The following is a 7,316-nucleotide window of genomic DNA, read 5'->3' on the forward strand; positions in this document are numbered from 1 at the left end:
AATTCAAATCCTCTGCCATGGTTGCACCATCAACTGAAATTCCCAAGCTTTGTATTCCACCCACTAGATCGAAACTACGACTTCATCCACTGGTCTTTCATTTCATACTTTCAGTTTTCACATTCCAATAGAATAAAAGATTTTCGATGTTTGTGTGTGTTTGGATTGCAAGAAAATGAAAGAAAATAAAAGGGAATTATATTTTCTATTTCGGTCTTTGGCTGATTTTATTTTATTTTCTTTCATCTTTGGTGTTTGTTCATGACGTGGCATTTTTATTAATCAAAATGATGAGCTGTCAATATTTAATATTATTATAGAAGCTATATAAGCTTTAAATGTGCCAGCAATGCATATTGTTTGTCACGTAAGTATTTTTCATTAGTGAGTTAATGGTAAAGACTAATTTGATTCCAAATTAAAAATAACAAGAACCAAATTGACTGTTACCAAAATGTAGAGATTAAATTGATTATGATCCCAAAATATAGAGACCAAAATGGTGTTTTTGCCAAATTTTAATTTTAAGGTATATAATTTAATTTGCTGTTGACTACCCTGAAAAATAAAATAAAATAAAGCTTGAATACCCAAAATAAATATTTGAGTCCATTGAAAACAAAATTTAGACTCCAAAATCTTGGCCAGTTGAAGGTTGAACTAAAAAATTGTCCACACAAAAACAAATTAGCCCAAATAACAACAGAAACCAATCCAAAAATTTTAACAAATAAAGTAAAATACAATAATATCCCTCTCAAAATTCACAAAAATTATTAAGAGTCTGTTTGGACCCACGATTATGAGGGTCAAATGCGCACTGGGATCCTGATTGATCCTACATGTTGAGAAGAAATGAGTTTATTTTTGTTAGGGGCCTTTAATTTGAAGCTAGCGAAGAAAAAGAAAAACTTGTTGAGTGATTTTGCTCAGCCCAAACCATTCAAATGCTTTTCCTTAAATATTAAAAAAAATAAAAAACCAGATTTTAATATTAAAAAAAAATCTCAAAATTCTTTAATTCCAAAATGTTAGAATTGTTACCTTATTTCCAACTTTGCTAGAGAAAAAAAAGAGGCAGAGAGTCATGTTGGGTAGAATAAAATAAGCTGATGATATGTTTAGTTAAATAATAGGGTACTTTTAAGGTATGAAAAATTTATAATTTAACTTTTATCAATGAAGAGCGGAACGGAGATGGAACGGGGTGGGTCTAAAATCCATCTCCGCCTTGCACTGTGATGCGGGTCTAAAATCTCGCTCCATCCCCATCCCATTACCTTTGCGGGGTGGGTAAAATTCACCCGGGACAAAGTGGTGAGGGGCTAGTCAAGTGGAACGGGGCAAAATTGTCATCTCTATGTGCAATCCCGACTCAAGAGAGAAAGGAAAAAGAAACAGAAATAGACGGGCTTGAACTTAGAAAATTTGGCATCAAAAAGCAAATTCGCATCTAGAAATGAAACATTAACCAACCCATAAAATAAAATATCATTTTATTAAAATATAATACTTCGGGAAAGATCTTGCAATCTAGCTTTAAACTACTTGATTCTATAAAAATAATTTAAAAAAAAAAAAAAAAAAAAAAGCTTTAAAATTACTCTCTAGCCAGGAAGACTACAACCGGAACTACTGATATTACAGCCCCATCGTTTTTTACTTACAAAAAATGTTGTTCACAAAAATGGGTGACCCAGCAAGCAGGTAACCGAAAGTATATATATGATAAAAAGGTTTAGCAACAGTCTTTAAGATTTAAGCTCCATTCACAAAATTTTGAGAGTAGTTATAGTAGTAGACAATTTTTTTTGCTGAGAGTAGTAGACAATAAACTATGACTAAATATAGGGTTAATCACTTGTAAATTACGAATGGAACAAAATCCATCGACTCTACCTTGTGGGCAACATGTCATTTCTATTCGTCATGCATCTCTCCTAATAAAAATCTTGTTCTTTACATGTACGTCTATATAAACATCACGCCAAGAAGACACAGATTTATGATCCTTACTTCTTAGCATCTCTACTTACCATCTTTGAGCTAGTCCATTTTAAGTACGTATCATTCTCAGCAAAGACTTTATCAACAAAAAATTATTTGAAATTATCTTAGGATGGCAATGATGCCAAATGAGTACATTATGGCTTTCTGTTTACCTATTTCTTTAAGGCTATATATCTCATGTTTTCACCAAGTATGCAGAAATGGTTCGTTTCTTCAATAAAAATTATGTGCGTATATATATTTTTTATAAAAAGTTTGGACTTCGGATGCTTCCAAAAACCCAAAGTAGTTTTATAGTAATCAAAAAAATGCTAAGCAAATTTCTGTCCACAAAAAATTCAGAAGTCTGCAAGAGCATAACAAACAGCCAAAAACACTGCGCTAGAAGCTGAGATATCCTGCAACCTAGCCATATAGTCCTGCCAAAACCAATCCACATGGATCAACTAAAGGCTGGAAAGAGGATGGCATACTTATAAAAATGTGACAAAATTAATTGGATAAATTGGTCATTGTAGCTAGTTACATCAATTGACAAAGAAAACAGTGAAGATTGTGTAGGTTCTACCACAAATTTCTTATGTTTTCAAATCCATTCCCATATTGTTGTAGAATTTACATAATTCTATTAGAAAAATGTGACATAATTTTTCATAAGATAAAAGCAAAACTTTTAAGTGTTTGAACCCCTACCGGTTACCATATTCCTCCTGCGCCCAATGCATGGGTCCATTTCGTAGTAAGATGGAAAGAATACAAGCATTCCATCAGGTACAATTTGAGCAAAGTTTATTGGAAGACAAAAATTTAAGAATCATAACTTCTTCTCAAAAAAGCATCGCCAATTATTAGGAAATAGATTTGGATACTCCTCATATTCTGATTAGGGAGAAATTCAGTGCAATGCCTTAATGTTTGAAATTTTAAATACCGAATACTCACACTAAAATTGAAGGTGATCAACATCAAGTGTTCTTCGTCCATAGTGGTCGTTCAAGACCAGCAACATCCAAAGCAGCCTTCAAAAAGGAGAAAAGAGAAATATGCACCACAAACATAAAATATGTACGTCTAGGAATATCACCAGTCATCCAAAGATAATTTTGCTGTCTAAGGAGAAAAAGGTCGTCCATACCACAAGAAGGTATAGATGACCAATAAACACTTGATAAATTTCTGAATGTTTTCCATAATCTCAAATGGTTAAACCACTAACCATTATCTCGGAACGTGGGGTGAATTCTCCGAAATTCGCTCCACTCTACCCACTAAGTCAACACATCTCCCATGATGTTTGTGGCACCCAACAAGTAGACCCACCTCAAACTTTCTATAAAAGGGTCCAGGCCCCATCCAACCAAGGTACGTTCTACTATTCATCCACTCACTACTCTTATGTTCTAGAGAAAAAAATTGACTTAATCATCAGAGGTTCCTTGGCCGGTTCACCTTGGTCACCTTCGATAGTTACTTTCTTTCTCTTCAGGTCATCCAACCATCATGAAAGCCCAGAGCATTCAACCTATTGAGTTTCGTACATCATCAAAAATATAGATGGTTTTGGCATTTAATTATATATAAGTAGGGTTCAAATTACACCAAGTAAAACTTTAAGCAATGTTACACCACGCAATAATTTTTAATTGGATGCGAATTTTAATAAATCCACTGTTGTCATAGTTCATTCTCTAGATCTTTGAGCTGGATTCGCTCTTCTATCCTTCATATGATATATATTTTTATAAATAATCTCATGTTTTGAGAAGATCATTAAGGTAATAGACCTTCTTATTAAATTCCCTTACTTTTGTAAGCCCAATTGTGTGTGTGTGTGTGTGTGTGTGTGTGTGATGCCAAAATCGTCAGTTGAATTGGTCATCCAGATAGAAAGCAGCTTGGCTGATCAGGGGCCTACACGAGAGCAAGAAGAAAGCTTTGTCGGAGTGGTCATCGGTGTGGTGTTGGCCACTGAGCCTTCGATGACAAAGTCAAATAAGGACAGAGTAGTAATAATGGCAAGAGCTTTAACCTTAGTATGTATGGAAAATGAGTGAGGGTACCTTTTGTTCGGATTTGACATTGTATATATATAGGGCTTTCTTTTCTAGCCATTGGTGGCATTCAAGGATAGTTTGAATGCCCTCTTGTAACGTCTTTGGGTGGTTTTAATGGGGTGATTTGATATCCTCTCCAACGGCTATATCTCCTACATTCATTGGCGTGCAACGGCTTCCCATTGAATGTACGTTTAATGGCTCTCCTTCATCTAGTGTGGGCTTATGTGGACGAAGGGATTTATTTGGTTCATCAGCTGCCCTTTTATTCCGTGATCAATCTTAGGAATACGTAGGGCCATTCTTTGCCGATTATGACTTTTAAGATTCCGTCCCCTTCTAAATTTATTGTGACGTGATGGCACTGTGCATGTCATGGCCACGTGTCACAATCTAATCGGTTGGTAATGGCATTTTTTCCAAGGAAACTCTTGAGTTTCCCACGGTTTTCGTTTTTCGAGGGAGCCTTTTAAACTTCTTCTTCTTCTCTTTCATTCTACTCTTTGTCTTTCGTTTTTCCTCCTTTAGGCTTGATTTCCCTACTTCTTAGGTACAGTCTTTTCTCCTTTTTTTCCTTTTTGAGAAAAGTTATTTTCCCCTCTTTCTGATTAATGGGGTCGAGACAGATACCGCTACTTCAGTGCCTTCATCTTCCTAACCCTCTATTTCAAAACCACCAAGTTCCTTCTACTACAACTTAAATAATGCTCCCAAGTGCAAGATTGTCGCAAAGTAATAACGCGGAAAATCCAAGGTCAAATCCACAGGGAAAAGGGAATTGATTAGCAAACCACAAGATAGTAAAACTAAAATAATAAAGTTTAACTGAAGAGATTTTTGATAGTTTAGTAAAAGTAATTTAAATAGAGAGAAAATAACAATATATTAAGGTGTTAAGGTTTAGGGATCCACACACAACACATCTATTGGTAGTCTTAACAATATTTATTTTATAACTCAACTAAAATTCATATGAAGGATGATTTTAGTCGGATGATTTAACAACAAAAACTCAAGAATTAATTGTCTAAGGTAGTTTCATGCAATTGATTGATTTTAGGCAAAACAAAACTAGTGAATTAGTTCGCAGGGAATACTAAGCATTTAACGTGCCCAGAGTCTACGATAAATCCAAAAATTATACAGAACTAAACATTTTTCTAGATGAGTAAAACAATCAAAAACATAAAAACATAAGCATTAAAACTAATAAATAATTGTTAAAAACATACCAATAAACGGTTGGGTTTCACCCCTTGCCTTAGCAAGGCTTCTAGCAAGCCATAACACAAATAAAACTTTAAAAACTGTAAAGAAATTTTAAGAAAACCTAAATTATGTTCTACAGAAGCTCCCCTCTAAATTTTGCCCCAAAGAGCCTTTAAATATGTCAAGGAATCCTATTACAAGTTGAATTCCCATTTGGAGAAAATCTCAGGTTTTTAGGCTTCACTTAACCGACGTTTTTTGGCCCATTTAACTTCATAATTCAGACATTTGGTAAAATAAAAAGTTTTAGCGCTTAAAGTTATCTTTCCAGCCCAACTTGAATCATCTTGATTGGACATCTGAGCCAAAATTTATGCTCCAAATACTAACTGGTGCGCAGGCTGGAATCCTAATCCGAATTGGACTTGGATTTGGTGCAAATTTCCTTTGATTCCTTGCTCCAATTGGACTCGAATTGATTATCAATAATGCTTTCTATTATTGATATAGATGTGCAAAATTAAGCTATTATCACTTTCCATGCTCTCAAGGAGGAGTGCTCCTTAAGTGAGGAAACTCTTAGTAGGTTTAGGGATAGGTTTCAGTTCCCCGATGAAACCAAGGTCCGTCTTCCCGTTTGGGTGAAAAATCTTGTGCCTTTGCCCACAGCAAGGTATGTTTTTATGAGGCTGCATTTCTGTGCGGCCTCAAGTTTCCTGTCCATCCTTTCATAATGGAATTTCTCCATTATTTGAATATAGCTCTTGGGCAACTTATGCCAAACTCGTGGAGGATCATCATTAGTTGTATGGAGATATGGACGATCGTTATTAACGAGGATATGATCAGGATGGATGAGTTTGTTCACCTGTATCATTTGAAAGAATCAAAGGAGTTTGAGTATTATGAGCTCATATCTTGTGACAGGAAATCTCGGCTTATCGTTGATCTTCCTTCTTCCTTCTGCTATTGGATGTCTAGGTATTTCTTTGTGTCTGGTGATGGTTGGGAGACTCTTTTTGATGATTTTGAGGATGAGGTCCCTAGGCTGCTGCGTAAGTGGGAGACCCCTCAACATGGTGCATCATCTTTTCGTGAGAAATTTTTCACTGATCATTTTGGTCGTCCTTACTTGGTTTTGGCCTTCCTCCTTTTGTTTTGCAGTTAAGAAGCACTTAAAGCTCAAGGTTAAGTTTAAGAGGCTCGTTCAGGCAGCCATTGAGTACTCGAAGACTATTAAGGACTTTGACAAACTCGTTGATTGGCTAGAGGCGGGTTCAAGTCATCCAAAAGGAGGTCGTCGAGAAGACCTCATCCATTCCTACGCCTGATGAGACTCAGACTACCTCTCCTGCTATCTCCCTTGAGGAAATTACTCCTCATCCAAAAAGATGTCAGAGTGGAGATAAAGGGAAGGAAAGGGTTGGGGCCAATATTTGGGATAACACCGGGACGGCCTTGATGAGGGCTCACAACGTTGTAACGGCCAAGAAGTTGAAGGAGATTTCAAGGGTACCTTCCCATGAAATGGTGAATCGCCACATTCACAAGCACATTCAGGTAGTCCTTTGCTATTCATACTTTCTATTATTATGTGTATATATATATATATATATGTGTGTGTGTGTGTGTGTCTGTGTGGATTTTGGGTATTGTTTCCATCCTAATACAGGTGATTGCCAGGTGCTGGGAAAGAGGATTCACATCACCTCGGAGTATTTGGCTCATAAGGAGAAGGTCGTTGTGGTTGGTTCTAAGATGGAGGGACTGGAGGCCAAGGGTTCCTATTTTAGAAAGGACCTCATAACAACGATGGATGACAGTATTGCTGCTATGGAAAAGATCAAGGCTCTAGCCGAGGAGCTAAAAGTTGAGAAGCTTCTGACGGTGCAAAAGGACAAACAGCTCCAGTCGGCCAACCAGAAGATTAAGACTATGGCTGCCTAGGCCGTCCAAGCATTCCAACTTACTAAAGAGTACAATACTGTTTTGTTCAGCTAGTACTATAAGGGCTTTGAGCTATTGAGGAGGTATCTAGTGAAG

This window comes from Quercus robur, chromosome 5 (assembly GCF_932294415.1).
Source record: "Quercus robur chromosome 5, dhQueRobu3.1, whole genome shotgun sequence".
Classification (NCBI taxonomy): domain Eukaryota; kingdom Viridiplantae; phylum Streptophyta; class Magnoliopsida; order Fagales; family Fagaceae; genus Quercus; species Quercus robur.